The sequence below is a fragment of the Macaca fascicularis genome, chromosome 1, assembly GCF_037993035.2.
Source record: "Macaca fascicularis isolate 582-1 chromosome 1, T2T-MFA8v1.1".
NCBI classification, from domain to species: Eukaryota; Metazoa; Chordata; class Mammalia; order Primates; family Cercopithecidae; genus Macaca; species Macaca fascicularis.
This window is the reverse complement of record NC_088375.1, coordinates 151,860,962-151,877,899: the sequence shown is the minus strand read 5'-3', so window position 1 is coordinate 151,877,899 and position 16,938 is coordinate 151,860,962. Positions and strand designations below refer to the sequence as shown.

The 16,938-nt window shown below is 37.2% G+C and overlaps 1 protein-coding gene across 5 annotated transcripts in view; it reads right to left on the bottom strand.

Moving 5' to 3' along the window:
• Positions 1-16,938, bottom strand: part of LOC123568046 (pancreatic progenitor cell differentiation and proliferation factor-like) — a 223,453-nt gene that overhangs the window by 143,179 nt on the left and 63,336 nt on the right. For 3 of the 5 annotated variants that reach the window (XR_012429148.1, XR_012429157.1, XR_012429152.1), the window contains one exon: positions 2,557-4,304. The exons of the other annotated variants lie outside the window; for them this stretch is intronic. The gene's annotated coding sequence lies outside the window, so the exon portion shown is untranslated. Of the gene's footprint in view, positions 1-2,556; positions 4,305-16,938 lie in introns of those variants that run through there. 5 annotated transcript variants of the gene reach the window in all.

Here is a 16,938-nt window from a genome sequence, read left to right as displayed (position 1 = left end):
CATATTTATCAATGATTAAAGTATATTTTAACACTGACGTTCAAAGCTTTCATGATATAATTATGAACTTAACCAGTTACACTAATTTCCTATTGCCATTATAACTACTGATCATAAATACAGTGACTGAAAGCAACACAAATGTATTATATTTGTATTATATTTCAGCTTCAGGGGCCAGAAGTCCAACTCCACTCTCAATGGTCTCAATAAAATAAGAGGAGGAGCAGGGCTACATTCTTTCTTGAGGCTCTAGGGGGAAATGAATCTGTTTATCTTTTTCCAGCTTCTAGAGGCCACTGGCATGCCTTCTTGGGGCCACATTTCTTCAACTCCAAAGCCAGAAACATGTGGCCAAGGTCTTTTCATACTGCCATTTTTCTGGTTCCTTTTCTTCTGCCTCCTTTTTCCACTTATAAGAACCAATGTGATTATATTAGGCCCACCTGTATAATTCAGTATCATCTTCTCATCTCAAAGCCAGCTAAATAGCAAGCTTAAATCATATGCAACCTTAATTTTCCTTTTCCTAACCTAATATAGTCAGATTCCAGAGACTAGGATGTGGAACATCTTTGTAAGGAAAGGGAATCATTATGCCCCTTACTACACGTATTATATGTGTTAAACATACCTTCTTGTAAAATCTCTTTACTCCATAAAACCTTTGATGGATTCACTCATTTCAACAGAATGTCATCTTACCTCTTGCATTGTACACCTATTCCTCCCTGTACTTTCAACCCCATCAAGCCCAATCCCAGTAATAGAAATCACTTACTCTTATAAAGAGATGTTGAAATATTATGGCTTCGTCTTTTTAATGTGCTATGAAGACTGCCATTCTCTACCCTCAGAGGAAGCCTAAATATTACCTATTCTGTTCTCATTTTTCTGTGTCACATTTTATTCTCCTCTGGATCCACAGGGTAGTTTACTCACATCAACATCTTGTACATCACTAGGTATATGACTATCTCCTCCCTTAGCTAAGAAGATACCAGAGGACAGAAATTGTCTAAACTTCTCCTTTGCCTTTAGTAGGGGTCTTCACTTCAATAACGTTATTAGTAGAAAGATCTGTTCCATGAAAAGTGATCCAACCTATGTTTCTTATATTTGGACAAGACCCATACTGCAGAATGTTATTCATCCCTGAGCCATCCTTCAAATGCATTTTATACTTTTTATCACCATAAGAAGCCAAATTGTATAATTGTCTCATTATCTCAGTGTTTTTCTTTCTACATTGCACTAGAGACTCAACAGAGTTCATTGACAAATAAGATAATAAAAGAACATGAATTTCACCGATAGGCCAGAGATAGCAGAGGGCTAGGGGAACCAAAGCTTGACCAAGGAAGTGAACAGAAGAATGAAAAAAGAACATAAGTAAAAAGCCACTCCAGAAATTACAGAGCAAGAGTTAGAAGAAGGAAGTATACTTATTCCTATATCCTGCTTTATGGGAGACAGGGGGCAATTCTGACCTAAACCAGGATGAAGAAAGTGAGACAACTATTTCATCTGTTTCCCAGATGGACATGTTAATATTAACATCTTACTCAGTAAATTCTACTGCTTTCTTATAAAAGAGATCTTTAGCTTTTTTAAGATGTTGCCATACCCTTTGAGGTGTGTTTAAAGAAAGAAGTAGGAGTAGAAGGGATAAAACCTTAATGTTTACATTAATGTTCTCAGCAAATATTTATATTTGTTGCAAAACATTAAATGACCAGATGCATAATTGAAAATAAAAAAAGAAAAAAGAAAAGTCTGGAGCCTATTTCAAAAATGATTATGAATTTTGAGACACATTAAAACAAACACAAGGCCCTTCTATGTACAGGGTCTGTGCAGCTGCACAGGTTCTATGGCTGGGAAGCCAAGCTTGCATTAATCTTTGATTTTTAAGTAAAACTACTACCTAGAATAATGAAAGAATTACTAAAGTTCAGGAATATTGCCTTAGATCTTTCATCATACTTACGGACTGAAGTAAAAGCATAATATCTATCAAATATTCATAGGTTTATTTTCATATTGAAGTAAACTTAATGTGTATCTCATCCAATACCACTTGACTATAGAATGCATAGATTTTGGAGTCCAAATTAGTGAGCTAAAATCTCATATCTGATCATTTAGTAGCTATGTGACTTTGAGAAGTTCACCTAGTCTCTGTTCTATGCAAATGTAATACAGAATAAGCATCCCTTAATCTGATAATTCAAAATCTGATATGCTCCAAAATCTGAAATATTTTAAGCCTCACATTATGCCACAAGTGGGACATTCTTCCTATGACCTCAACTGAGAGGTCACAGTAAAAACTTAGGCTCCCAAGACGCTGTTTATTTAGCATCCCCAAAGGAAAAAAGGCCCCTCCAGCACCCTCAGCTGTGATATATCTTTTCTGAACACACCCAGATTCCCTCACATAAGCATGATCACAAAAAGCAATAAAATGGCATGCGTGAAGGCTGGACACACCAAGGGCAGGTTCTCCATCATGCCCCACCAAAGGTCAACACCTATATGAATTTTTTTTTTTTTTTTTTTTTTTTTTTTTTTTTTTTTTACTTACTCTCTGCTCTGTGGTGTAAAGATATTGTTGCAAATGTCAAAAGGCCTGCAGATAACCCTATGGGTAACAGTGATAAGAATAGAAAGCATTTATGTTTATATATAACAAGAAAATCAAGCTGTTGGTGAAACTGGACAATGGTATAAATGTGAAGCATCTCAAAGAAGAGTATGGTGTCAGAACAACCACCATAAATGACTTGAAGAAACAGAAAGATAACTGTTGAAGTTCTATGCTGAAAGTGATGAACAGATGTTTATTTTAAAAAATAGCAAAACCCTACATAAGGCTAAAAATGAAGATCTCAATTGTGTATTGAAAGAGTGGATCCATCAGCATCACAGTGAACACAAGCCATTTAATGGAATGTTGATTATGAAACAAGCAAAGATCTATCATGATAAACTGAAAATTGAAGGGGACTGTGAATATTCAACAGGTTGGCTGCAGAAATTTAAGAAAAAAATACAGCATTAAATTTTTAAAGACTTTTGGTGACAAAGAATTTGTTGATCATGATGCAGCAAAGAAATTCATTGACAAGTTTGCCAAAGTCATCCTGGATGAAAATCTGATGCCACAACAAGTCTATAATGCTGATAAACCATCACTTTTCACATAATTGCTGAAGAAAACCGCTGACTACAGCTGGTGAGATAGTCCCAACAGGAATTGAGAATGCCAAGGATAGAATAACTATACTGGGCTGTGCTAATGCCACAGACACATGTAAGTGTAAACTGGCTATGACTGGTGAAAGCTTGTATCCTTGCTGTTTTCAGAGTTCATTTCTGACCAACCCATTATTACGCTTACAAAAATGTATGGATCGCCAGGGACATCTTTTTTGATTTGTTTCACATTTTGTACCAGTGTCTCATGTTCACTGCAGGGAAACTGGATTAGATGAAGACTGCATGTTTTGTTATTCCTTGACAACTGTTGTACTCATCCTTCAGCTGAAATTATCATCAAAAATATTTATGCCATGTACTTTTCCTCAAATATGACTTCATTAATACAGTCATATAACTAGGGTAGTTTTAGATCTATGAATAACTATAAAAGCACTTTCTTGAACCGTATACTAGCAGCACTGAACAGAGTCATGGGGTGTGGATGGTTATCAAAAGGACTTTAGCATGAAGGATGCCATATGTGCTGTTGCCAGTACTTGGAACACAGTGACTGGCACAACCACTGGCACAACCCATGGCCTGTGACTATGTTCCGTGAGGAAGATGAGCAAGGCAGCGACTTTGAAGGATTCCACATGTCAAGTGAGAGAAAGATGAAGTCTGAACTCCTTACACGTGAAAGAAATATGCCTAAAGAGTTTTTAACATAAATAATGAAGCTTCAGTTGTTCATTCCTTGATTGATGGTAAAATAGTTGAAAAGCTTTTGAATCAAGGTTTTTCTGATCATAGTGATCATGATGATGATGCAGTTAACACTGCAGAAAAAGTGCCTATAGACAACATGGTAAAAATGTGTGATGGGCTAATTGAAGGACTACAGCAGCATGCATTCGTAACAGAACAGGAAATCATGTCAGTTTACAAAATCAAAGACAGATTTCTGAGACAAAAACTTGTTGTTAATGAGGCAGGTGACTCTGAAGGAAACATTTTAAAAAGCCATCCAGCAGAATGCCTCCTCATCCCTAAAGAACTCACTCCATGGTGTCTCAACTGCTTCTGATGTTTCTTCTCACCTAAAAAAAAAATATATATATGGTATACAGTAATATTTTAATCAAATCAAAGCATCGTAGGTAGATACTGAAAGCTGGCTGTTGTTCGTTGTTGCTGTTAACAGCTAGTATAGGTATTCTGGAGATGCCACTGGGATGCTCAGTTACCCTGAACACATTATTTTTTCACCGTATCAACAGCACATCATATTTTTTACTGTTCAGTCGTTATGTGTGAGTAAGTGTAAGAAAATCATTGCTTATTGGTAGCATATAAATTCAAAGTTAGGAATGAAGATTATGCCACACAACCACAGATTTTCCCAATGGATGGCCGAGATAGTGACCCCTTTGCTTTCTAACAATTCAATGTACACAAACTTTGTTTCATGCACAAAATTATTTAAAGTATTCTATAAAATTACCTTGTATATTAAATATGAAAGAATTTTATGTTTAGGCTTAGGGCCCATCCCTAAATGATCTCTTTATGTATATGCAAATATTCCAAAATTTAAAATAATGCTTGTCTCAAGCATTTAGATTAAGGGATACTGAATATTTGATAACAGTATCTACCTTTTAGAATTTGGGTAGGATTAAATGAAATAAGAGAAATAAAGTATGAGAGTAGTCTCTGGCACACCATAAGGACACAGTAAGTAAATGTCAGTTATTATTATTATTCCAACTTATAGAAAGAATGTCCCAAGCTTTGTGTGACTTGCCTGCCACTTCCCAACTAGGAAGTAAGCAAGAATGAATGTGTCACTGACTAGAATTCTGTCCATAACACTAACATCATAAAGTAGCCCACTTCTAAAATTTTTTTAAAGGATACCTACTAGAGGAAGGGAGTCCTCAGTAGAACTCTAGAATGTAAACTAAAACTTAGAGGTATAAAATTTAACTTTTTTTTCTTCACTCAGTCAGCAGGTGTTTATGAGTATCTGCTTTGAGCAAGATTCTGTGATAAACTTTCTTTAAAACTAAAAGATAGAAAGCTTTTTGTGCAATCAGTATATAATTTAGTAGGTACAATTCAGTTACCTGTAATACAAGGCTATGTGAGCCATCGTATGAGGGGTCTACAGAGTTCAAGCTTAGGAGAGAGGAAAAGAGTCTGCCTGAACTGATCAGGAAACTAATCATGTAGGAAATAACATATGGACTGGACCTCCATGAAGGGATGAATAGAATTTCATTGGCAAACATCAGGATGGGAGAATACTCCAGAAGGGACAGCATGAACAAAAATAGAGAGCTGGGAAACATAATATTTCAAAATGCAGCTATTTTTACTTTTTCACTCTATCCATTCTAGACAAGACTTAAAGTATCTCCAAGGATACATACATTACAACAAAGTAATATGATTAACAATTACATTAAAGAACACTTAGTTGAGTACAGGCTGCTATTATGCTACTAGTGAGAACCAAAGTTGGAAAAGTGAATTGAGATCAGAGTTTGGTGGGTGTGAAATGCTGAACTAAGAATTTTGTTTTATTCACAGGGAATCAAAAGGCATAGAGATTGGGTGAGCAAGAGTTAAGGGGATATTGACAGGCACTTGAAAGAGCACACAGGCAGCAGGCTTGAAGATGGGTTGAATGGTGTATGTGGGGAAGTGGAGGGAGCAGGTAAAAATCGAGAGATGGACTAATTGGAGGAAGGAGATCTACACAGTGAAAACATTTTGTTGTAAGATTATGACAGCAGGAATGGAAAAGGAGAGAAAGATGTGAGAGATAAGAATAGAATAATTCAGGGGAAAAAATATTATTTCATTAAAGTAGTAACAAAAAGGAAATATCTAGCAAGAGTAAGTAGGGTTGACTTTGTTTTTTGTTAGCTTGCTTTCATCTAAGGGAGATGCAAATTCTCAGGGTTGTTGCTTCTAGTTGTAACCTCATCCTCACCAGCACAATCGCCTCTGGCCATGGGTGTAATGAATAAGAGGGAGGTAGACAGGCAGTCAGACTCTCTCTCTTCATTTAGGCAGCAATGAAAGACTTTTAGGGGAATACAGATGTGTACATGTAATAAATCTCAGCAGAGCTGTCCCAGAGAGATTCACAGCCCAGGATTTGGACTAGAGAGATGAAAATAATTCAATTTGGCACTCTGTGGCTATAAAGAACCTTGCAACTGAGAATGCCTGAATATATTCAACTTCCAATTAGCTGTGCTAATCAACCATCCACATTGTACAAAGATCAAATAACATCAAATAGGAGTTACTTTCATATGTGATTTTGAAATGTGTATGATTACTATCACATACATTTAAAGATAAGGCAAACCTGAAGACAAGGCAACGCCTCATTTTCCCAGTTGAAAGAGTTTGAGGAATGAGAGGGACAGTTTGAATATATAAACTTTGAGGCAAGTAAAGAGTCAAATGACTATTTATAATATTTAATTTAATGATATACATTTATATTCAATAATTTACAAAATAATGTGAATTTATAAGATTTTCCCACACATGACTTTTATGAAATACTTTTATCACTCTTCACATGATCTCTGACACTGGTGACATCCCCATCACCAGAGTCCCCTTTAGAGCCATCTTCCTCAATCTTCTATAGCACACCTTCTGTCACAGTTGTTTGAATGCATTTTGAACTCATATATGACACTGTCACTACAAATTTTATCTCCAGTTGCAAGTACCTGTTCACATATCATTCTAGAATTTTTAAAATTATTCCGAAGGTATATTTTTATTGTCTTCACAAGGTAAAATTCTACCATTTTTCATTTAAAAGTAATCTTTAGAAGGATTTTCTACAGTAAGATCCAACACTTAAAATTGTGAGATCATTTTTCCCAGAATAACCAAATGTTTTTGCCTCCATTTTTTAAAACAAATTTCTGTCATATGATATCTATAAATATCTCCAACTAGAATTGATTGAGGTTATCCCAGGCTCATGTTTAAAATCAAATAATTGAGGCCACTCTATATAATGACAGACTCTGTAAGAACTCAAATATATGACAATTCTTTTTTAGGATATGAACTTTTCAGTGAGAAAAAAATGGCTTATATTTGGAGACAGATAATAAGTATGAACATATCTAATGTTTTGTGAATTTATATTTTTAGCAAAAGAATGAAATCAAAACATAGCAACTGCTTAACTTTTCTAACTTTCCTTTACTTGGTTTCTTTTTGCTAGCTATCCCTCTGGTGTGGAACAAAGAAAGAAAGCTTCTTATCTGTAGATGGTTCCTGGCTTATGAAGGTTTGATTTACAATTTTTCAACTTTAAAATGGTAGGAAAGTGACAAGTATCCAGCACTCTCCTTGACCTACAATGAGTCCATGTCCAGATAAACTCATGATAAGTTGAGGAGCATTTATATTATATGGGGATAATTAATAGGACCAATGACATAATTTGTGGGGTCCAGTGCAAAGTGAAAATCTGGGAGCTGTTGTTTAAATGTTATTACGTATGGAAAGATAATGACAGCAGAGCGTTAGTGTGCAGGTCCTTCCAAACATGGGGCCCTGTTCAACTGCACAAATTGCAGGCCCGTGAAGCCAATCCTGATAACTAATATTGCTTATTCTGGCTGTGTTTTGAGGCAAGTGAGAGTATTAGTGAAGCAAGGGAAGTTCAAATGCTTTGACAACATTCAAGGATTGCATACGCGTAAAGGAGTTTTACATCCCTAAAGGATTGAAAAGAAATCACTGGAAATATCCAGAATAAATTTGCTGTGTTTCTAGAATATTTCTTCTTTCATTAGGGTTTATAAACACCATCTGGCTAAAGGGAGAGTGAGAGAGAGAAGGAGACAGAGAAACAAAAAAAGAGAGTAAAATTAGAAAAAATTCCAGACTTTCAAAGCCCCTAGAAAACTAGAAGTTGCTATTGAGACTTTTCTGATAAGACAGTAAACAACTTTTAATCTTTATTTGTACAACGTAGAAGTCAATGATGCATTTTTCCTCTGGATGCTAAACAAATCATATCTCCTAGAAAAACGGCCAGTTATTCATGAGGAGTTTATTTCCACAAAATCATGTCTCTTCACAAGAAACTTGAAATTTGATGAAAAAAAACTCCCATTCGAAAATCTAGTCATTTAAATTATAGAGGATTTTCACAAATGGAACAGAAGTCATTGCCATGATTTCAGAAAAAAATCCCACCCACATAAGGAAGAACCAGACAAACATTTCCTGTTACACGTAAAAATAATGATACTTGAATGCAGAGATGAGATATCAAAATGCGAATTGTAACTGGGTGTGGCAGACTTAATTCCTCTGATGGATTATCTTTAGGGAAATATAAATTTATGGTGATTTAAAATAAAAAAATTATAAAAGGCATTAGAACATGTGAACCTGTTCATTTTATACAATTGTTTAACTAAATGTCTTTACTAAAATGCTAACAACACTTTACTGTGCAAATAAAATATACTGAAGGGAACAGGTTGTCAAAATACAATACTTCTCTTATTGTCATAATGGGTTAGCAGTTAGTTCATGAAAGACAGGGTGATCTTCTGGAAAAGAGCTGGATTTAACCATTTGTAAAGAAAGGGCATGTCTGAGTCAACCTCAAAAGTAGAAAAGGTGAGATCTTATGAACTATAAAGTGAGCTATTGTGCAACTATAAACAAATTAATTGTAGGTTATGTGTATAATAGTAATTTAAAAAATAGCTTAAAAGTTCAGTAGTTCAAACCGACAATAATTTGGATTTGCAACGTTGTGACTGTCCCTTAGAGTGAATTCTCTCGAAAAAGCTTCTTTTTGCAGGAGCAGCTCCCGAACAGGCAAAAGAATCAGTGCAGAAAACAGTGACAGATGATGTAAGTCACATGAAGGGGCAGACTCCAGAACCACCCAAATCTAGGTTGTGGGTCCATGAATGTGTCACTTTTTTTTTACTTTGAGCCTTGTTTTTCTCCCTTGAAAAGCAGAAATAATGATCAGGTAGGGTCATTATATTATAGGATAACATATTATATCTCTTTGATTCCAAGTAGTTGATTGCTTTCTCATTTTAACAAATCAGGATATGTCTTACAATTGATGTTGGCTCTGATTCAATAAAATGCAGTATATAAAATTCCTGGCACACTGAAGTACTCGGGAGCTATAACTTACTTTGATTAGCTTTATGTTGTCCGTTTTCATCATCTATTTTACTGATCTCATACACTTTCAACGTGTCACCTACACAATGAGGAATTTCAAATTTATCAACATCAGACTCAACTCCTAATGAGGTAGGAGACCAGCGGGACTTAACTTCCTAATCCCAATAGGATGAAGTAAGACACTGGCAGGAACCAGAAGGTGGCGCCAAAGGCAACCTCTGGTTTCCCTCGCTGCTCATTAGCACAAGACACTCCCACCAGTGCCATGACAGTTTACAAATACCTTGGCAACAACCCCTAAGTTGCTGCCCCTTTCCGTGACAATGACCCAAAGTTACTGCCCCTGTTTTCCAGAAATTTCTGAATAACCCACCGCTAATTTGCATGTAATTAATTTGGCTTAAAATGGCTGCTTACGTCGTAATACTATTTTACAATCAGACTTATTCTGTAAAAAAGAAGGAAAATGGGGAGAGGTCCCTTATGTAAAGGCTTATGGCTGTTTAATGGCTCATGAAATAAAGGGCACCAAGAAGCCGTGTTTAAGGCATCCCACCCTAGCTGTTCCCACTAGAAGGCATAGGCCCTCCCCACTCTCTCCTTAGTTCCTCCAATTCTGAGGGGGTCCTGCCAGTTCTCTAATGCAGGATTCTACCCCAAGGTCATCAGGCATGACACCCCTTCCCCTTATCCAACTAGCCCCAGCCTATAACCCCTACTGCCCATTGAAGTAAGCGCAACCAGTACTACTAGGAGTGGAGCCCCTTATCAGCCCCTAAAATGAAACCTGTGTCCTTTGCAGGAGGTAGCTGGCAGAGAGGAAGGAACACTTAGAGTACATTATGCCATTCTGTGTGTCTGATTTGGCTTTATGCAGGGAGAAATTTGGCCTGTTTTCAGGTAAGCCAGGGAAGTTAATAGAAGAGTTTGTTAAGTTGACCATATTCTTCAATTTAACTTGGCATGACTAGCATGTATGGTCATCCACTTGCTGAGAGTGAAGGAGAAGCAGAAGATGCTGGGCGCTGACTGTGAGTGTGCAGACGGAGCAGCCACATGTAATGAAGGCCATGCCAGTTATTGTATCAGAAGAGATGAAGTTCCAGATCTAGACCCTTAGTGAGATGACCAGGATGGTTCTCAAGATATTGAATGCAGAAATCACATGGTAATGTGTTTAATATATTTAAAAACATGCTTCGTTAAGCCAGTTAAACATGACAAAATTAAAGAAGTAACTTGGAGAAAGACAAAAGTCCTGCTCTGTTTCAGAGCCATTTGGTTGAGGTACTCAAGAAATACGCTAATGCAGACCCAGACTTCCTGGAAGGGCAAACTCTCCTGGTTGTGCATTTTATTACTCAATCTACCCCTGACATTGGGAGGAACCTGAAAAGAGCATCAGTGGGACTCTAAACCTCTATAAGCAAACTCTGAAACATGGCCTTTGGACTTAAAACAATAGAGATGGAAAAAAAAAAAAAAAAGAGAAAACAAAATCCCAAAAGTACAACTATTAACATCTGCTTTAAGCCCCTTGCCACCTCGGGATTATCTATCCTGAAGAAGTGTCATGAGATCAATGTCTGGGATGCCCAGACAATAGTCTCCAGCTTGCTGGTCCCTGGGCCAGAATCAGTGTGCCTACTATAATCAAGAGGGCCATTGGCAATGAGGCTATCCTAACAATCCCTGGTGAGAGAAGAAAAAAGCTCCCTGTCAATACTAGAGCTAACCATCTTCCATTCACCCCAATGAACTGCCTTGGTTGAGTAAAATTACTGGGATTCCTGGACCCTTGACCTGACAGACAGTCTGCAGTATCAACTAGCGGCTACCGAAACACTTTTCATCCGTGTCTCCACTGCTGGGTGAGTTCTCTAGTGGCTCAAGAATTTCAGAATCTCACCTTGAGCAACATGGTTCACCTCCTCCCTTAGATGGCATCCCTTTCCCTGCCTCTTCCTGTATTACATACCTATTGAAGCAAACAAAGTTTTGTAAATAACTTGGATCCGGGTTGTTTTGCTTAATATATTTCTGCTTATGTGTATATACAGGTGTTGTGATGTGTGTTGTGACTAACATGCTGTCAAGTTGAATTATTAAAAAAAATGGCTCCCATAAACTAAACAGATAAGACCAAATACTTCTCAAGTTCACATAACTTGGTAATCTTTGGGTAAATGGAACTAGTCTAAACTTATTAGTTTGTTGGTAACATTGTATCTTTTAAAATTTAACTTTAACATTCTTACCTAGGTGAGCTGCTAAAGTCTGCAGGCTTTAGAATTGCTAACAGAAAAGTGGCTTTACATAGTGATTGGCTTTACATGGCATTTTACTTATAAAAAATAAAGGAACCAGTCAGTAGAAAAGACAGATGTGGAAAAGGTTATAGATACAAAAATGTATTTTTGGTAACAGAGGATATAGAAAGTAATTCTTAAATGAGGGAAAATCTTGTATGGTGAATCTTATCCTAAAATAAAATGACTGGTATTTAAGGGAAAGGTAGTATAAGACAAGTCAGAAAGGCCAAACATGTCATAGATGGTCTGTGTCATGATAAGGTTCATGAAGAGGAATTTATGAAAAAAAAATTGTGTGTGATTAAACTAGCTATAATTAACATGGAATTACTTATAATAGTCTTTCTAAAGAATGGTCTTTATATTAAAACAAGGTTTTCTTAAGATATTGATTTGCTTCTGAATTTTATAACATGTACTGTTTAAAACTTTTTTCATTCATATCTCAGAGGTTCAACCATTGTTATGTCTCACTGCTTGCAACTTGTTCTCCCTTTGAGAAAGCCCGAGGTAACTTTCTTCAGCTTTTGTCAGTTCCTGTAATTTTTCCTTCTCTGTTTCTAATTGTTGTTATAGCCTAATGCTGAAATATTTTTATCTTAGAGGTCTATAGAAGCACTAATTTCCTCCATTATAATTTGGATTTATTTATTTATTTATTTATTTTGAGATGGAGTCTTGCTCTGTCACTCAAGCTGGAGTGCAGTGGCTCGATCTCAGCTCACTGCAACCTTCGCCTCCCAGGTTCAAGCAATTCTCCTGCCTCAGCCTCCTGAGTAGCTGGGATAACATATGCCAGCCACCACACCCACTACTTTTTGTATTTTTTTAGTAGAGATAGAGCTTCACCATCTTTACCAGGCTGGTCTTGAACTTCTGACCTCATGATTAACCTGCGTTGGCCTCCCAAAGTGCTGGGATTATAGACGTGAGCCACCATGCCTGGCTTAACTTAATTTTGTCAATATGTAACCTTAGTTTTGTATTTTGGTTTTTGGCTTCTATGTTGCTTAAAAAGTGTTTCAAGGACTGATGAATGCCTGCCCACCTCTATTTGCATCTGGCTTAAATTGGCTATAAGATGCCCCAAAACCTAATTTGAGCCATGATGAGAAACAGGAGGACAGACATATCTTACTATGCTTCCTTTGGAACTTAGGCCAGGTTCAAAAGACCCTTGAAAAATATGAAAATAAAGCATTCTCCTCAAAGGAAAATAACAGCTCCCTGGTTCAACCAGGAGACTTAGTCCTATTAAAAACTAGGAAATGAGGACCCCATGCCAAGGATCAATTCCATTTGGTTACATAGCTATAACCAGGACGCTGACCCCAACTATATCTGGTTCACTGTCAAAAGTACCCTCTCTAGTCTCACCTGGTTTTTACCCTTCCTAGGATCTTTGACAGCTATCTTGTTACTAATAATTTTGTCCCTTGCTTGTTTAACCTCCTTGTAAAGTTTGCGTCTTCTAGACTACAACAATTCCATGCAAAAGAATGGTGGTAGAAGGCTTCCGATCCATCCCATCTTCTGACACAGAAAATGAAAACATGCTCTCGTTTGACCAATGAGCCTCTTAGATGCAGTATCCAGGGATTTTTTTACAGCTCCAATGCTAGGCAGGGCCTATCCCCACAAAATTAGCAGAAAGACCTCCTCCCTTCTGCAGTCCCCTTAAGATTAAGGAGGAGTGTCTAATCTTTGAGTGGGAATGAGATAGTGGACCAGCAGGACGTATTTCCTGGTTGACAGGATGAAGTGAAGAAACTGGCAGGAACCAGTAGGTGGCACCTAAGGCAACCTCTAGTTACTCTCACTGCTAGAAATTTCTGAATAACCCACCCCCTAATTTGCGTGTAATTAAAAGTAGGTATAAGTGGGTATAAATATAGCTGCCAACAGTCCATACCCTGCTGACTCTGGGTGCATTGCCAAGGAGTCTGCCCTGCTCTGCAAGGAGCAGCTCCAGTTCAGTACAATATTGCTGTTTAATACTGTTGGCTCACCCTTGAATGCTTTCCTGGGAAAAACCAAGAACCCTCCTGAGCTAAGCCCCAATTTCAAGGCTAGCCTGCCCACCTTCATCATCAGCCTGAATATGAACATAGATTTTAATGTTTCCCAGCTAGTTGTCCATGGGAAATTGTCTAATCCCCCTGCATATTGGTTATCTAACAGGTAAAGTGGTGAGAAGCCATTCTCCATAGGGTCGGCATGATGGTTACATGAGAAAAGTTATGTTGCAAATGCTGAAAAATGCATAAAAATATACAGTGAAAATGTGTGTTCTTTAGAAACCTATGTACTTGGTATTAAAAACCATGCAATCTATTTATAAGTTGGGATGTTATTTACTTTAACTTTCTGAACCTCTCCATTTTGTTTTCTCATTTGTAGAATGGGAATGTGTGATATTGTGAAATATATACGTTTGGTCTTTGGCTCAGTTTCCTGGTATACAACTCCTACAGTCTTCAGACTATCCAAAGTGATGTATTTTTGTATGCTAATAATTGACTGAATACTAGAAGTCCCTGGGTAGCTTCAGGATGGAGGCTGGTCATCAGAAAGACCAAGGCATAATTTTAGAGGGTTTGGTCTTTTAGCCCCACACCCTGACTTCTAAGGAGGGGAGAGGGGCTAAAGGTTAAGTCAATTATGAATGGATAATGATGTAATCAATCATGCATATGTAATGAAGCCTCTATAAAAAAACCAAAAGGACAGGGTTTTGAGAGCTACCAGATTGCTGAATACATAGAGGTTGTCGTGACTAGGGAAAGCATGGAAACTTTGCACCCCTTCCCCCGTACTGCATTCTATACATCTCTTCATCTGTGTCCTTTGTAATACCGTTTATGATAAACCAGTAAATGTGCTTCCCTGAATTCTGTGAGCCACTCTTGTAAATTAATCAAACCCAAAGAGGGGATCATGAGAGCCCCAACTTGGAGCCATTTAATCAGAATTTCCACAGGCCTGATCTGAGGTCTGAAGAGGAAGCAGTCTTTGGACTGAGTCCTCAACCTGTGGGATCTGATGCTACCTCTAGGTAGATAGTCTGATGCTACCTCTAGGTAGATAGTCTGATGCTACCTCTAGGTAGATAGTCTGATGCTACCTCTAGGTAGATAGTCTGATGCTACCTCTAGGTAGATAGTCTGATGCTACCTCTAGGTAGACAGCCCAGCATTGAATTGGAGGATACCCCGCCGGCGCCTGCCGCAGAACTGATGGTTTGCTTGGTGTGTAGAGAAAACCCCCACGCATTTGGTCACAGAAGCATTTTGTATTGATTGTTGTTGAGTGACAGAATAGAAAAAACACTTTGAGTTTATTTTTTCCATACATGGGATGCTAAAACATCAAAATAAACCTATTCATTTATTAAAAGACATATATGATGTATATATAAAGTATGCTATGGATAATATATTACATATACAATGTAATAGTGTATATCAGTCCATTTTCACACAACTATAAATAATTACTTGAGACTGGGTAATTTATAGGAAAAAAAGGTTTAATTAACTCACAGTTCCACATGACTGGGGAGGCCTCAGGACACTTAAATCATGGTGGAAGACGAAGGGGAAGCAAGGCTTGTCTTACATGGCAGTGGGGCTGGGGGGAACTGCCAAACACTTTTAAACCATTAAATCTCATGAGAACTTTCTCACTATCAAGAGTACATCATGGGGAAAACCGCCCCCATGGTCCAATTACCTCCTACTAGGTTCCTCCCGTGACACATGGGGATTACAATTCCAGATGAGATTTGGGTGAGGACACATAGCCAAATAATATCATAGTGGATACAATGTATTATGCATAATATGTTTGTTTTATTGAGCACCTATTACATACCAGGCACTCTTCTAGGCTATGGAGATTCAGATGTAATGTATGTGAAGGTCTTGGCTTTATGACCACTCTGTGTCTTGTTGTGCTTCCATTTCTTCACTTATGAAGTCAAGAAAAAATATCACTTACATCATATGATTGTTATGAGAATTAAATGAGCTAATATTTGTAAATGTTTGGAAGAGTGGCCAGGACAAAATAAGGTTTAGCTCTTATCATTACATCTATTCTCATGCTGCATTTTGTAGGAGTTAGGGCATAGGCTCTGGAACTAGACTATTGGGCTAAAATTCTAGGTCTATTATCTACACACTGTGTGACCTCAGGCTATTTACTTAATCTCTCTGGGCTTCTGTTTAACTATCTGTACAATAGAATAGTAAGATCCACCTCATGGTGGGTGAGAGGATTGAATATTCTGATATTTGTAGAGCACTCAGTGTCTAGCACATAGTTCCATATAAGTATTTGCTATATCAAATTAATAAATAAAATTGTGCTTCCTTTTATATGAAGTCTTAGAACAGGCCAAATTTATCTATAATTATATAAATCAGATCAGCAATTTCCTATGGTGAGTGATGGGGGAGGATTTGTTGCAAAAGGACAGGAAAGAAGTTTTTGGAGTGAAGCCAGTGTTCTATATCTTGATTGGAATGGTGGTTACATGGGTGTTTGTCAAAAGTCATCACACTGTATAGCTAGAAATGGGTGCATTTTAATACATGTATATCGTACTTCAATAAAGTTTCAAAAAAGTTACAACAAATGCTTGCTCTAGCAGTACTGAGGCCAAAATTGAAATGATCAGGAAAAGATGAATATAGTCTTGCACAGGATCTATAAGGTGGCCATATACTAGATGAGATCATCCAGTGTGTGTGTTTAGGAGCAACGACTTTGAAATCTGATGGACCAGAGTATGTACTGTGAAACTTATTAGGTATGTGATGAAAGAATAAACACTGTTCCCATATAATAGATGAGACAAATGAAAAATGTGCCCTTGGGCTGATCACATCACTCTTCTGAACATTAGTTTCCTCCTTTGTGAGTTAGGGGAATTGGGTCATTCCTGTGGCCTTTCACTTCTAAAATTATTTGGTTCTATGACTTAGAAATACCATGATAATTAGAGATAGAACAAGAAACACTTTCTTTTCTGTTTTTTCTTTTCTTCTTTTTTAAACTTTTAACCCTCAGGATCAGTACTAATTAGGGGCAATTTAAATGAAGATAACAAGGAGTAATTTTTTTTTTTTTGAATCTTCTCTTGGAAAACCTATAGCATTAAAAGCTTTATTTGTAAAATTGGTGTTTTTTAGTTATTTCTTAA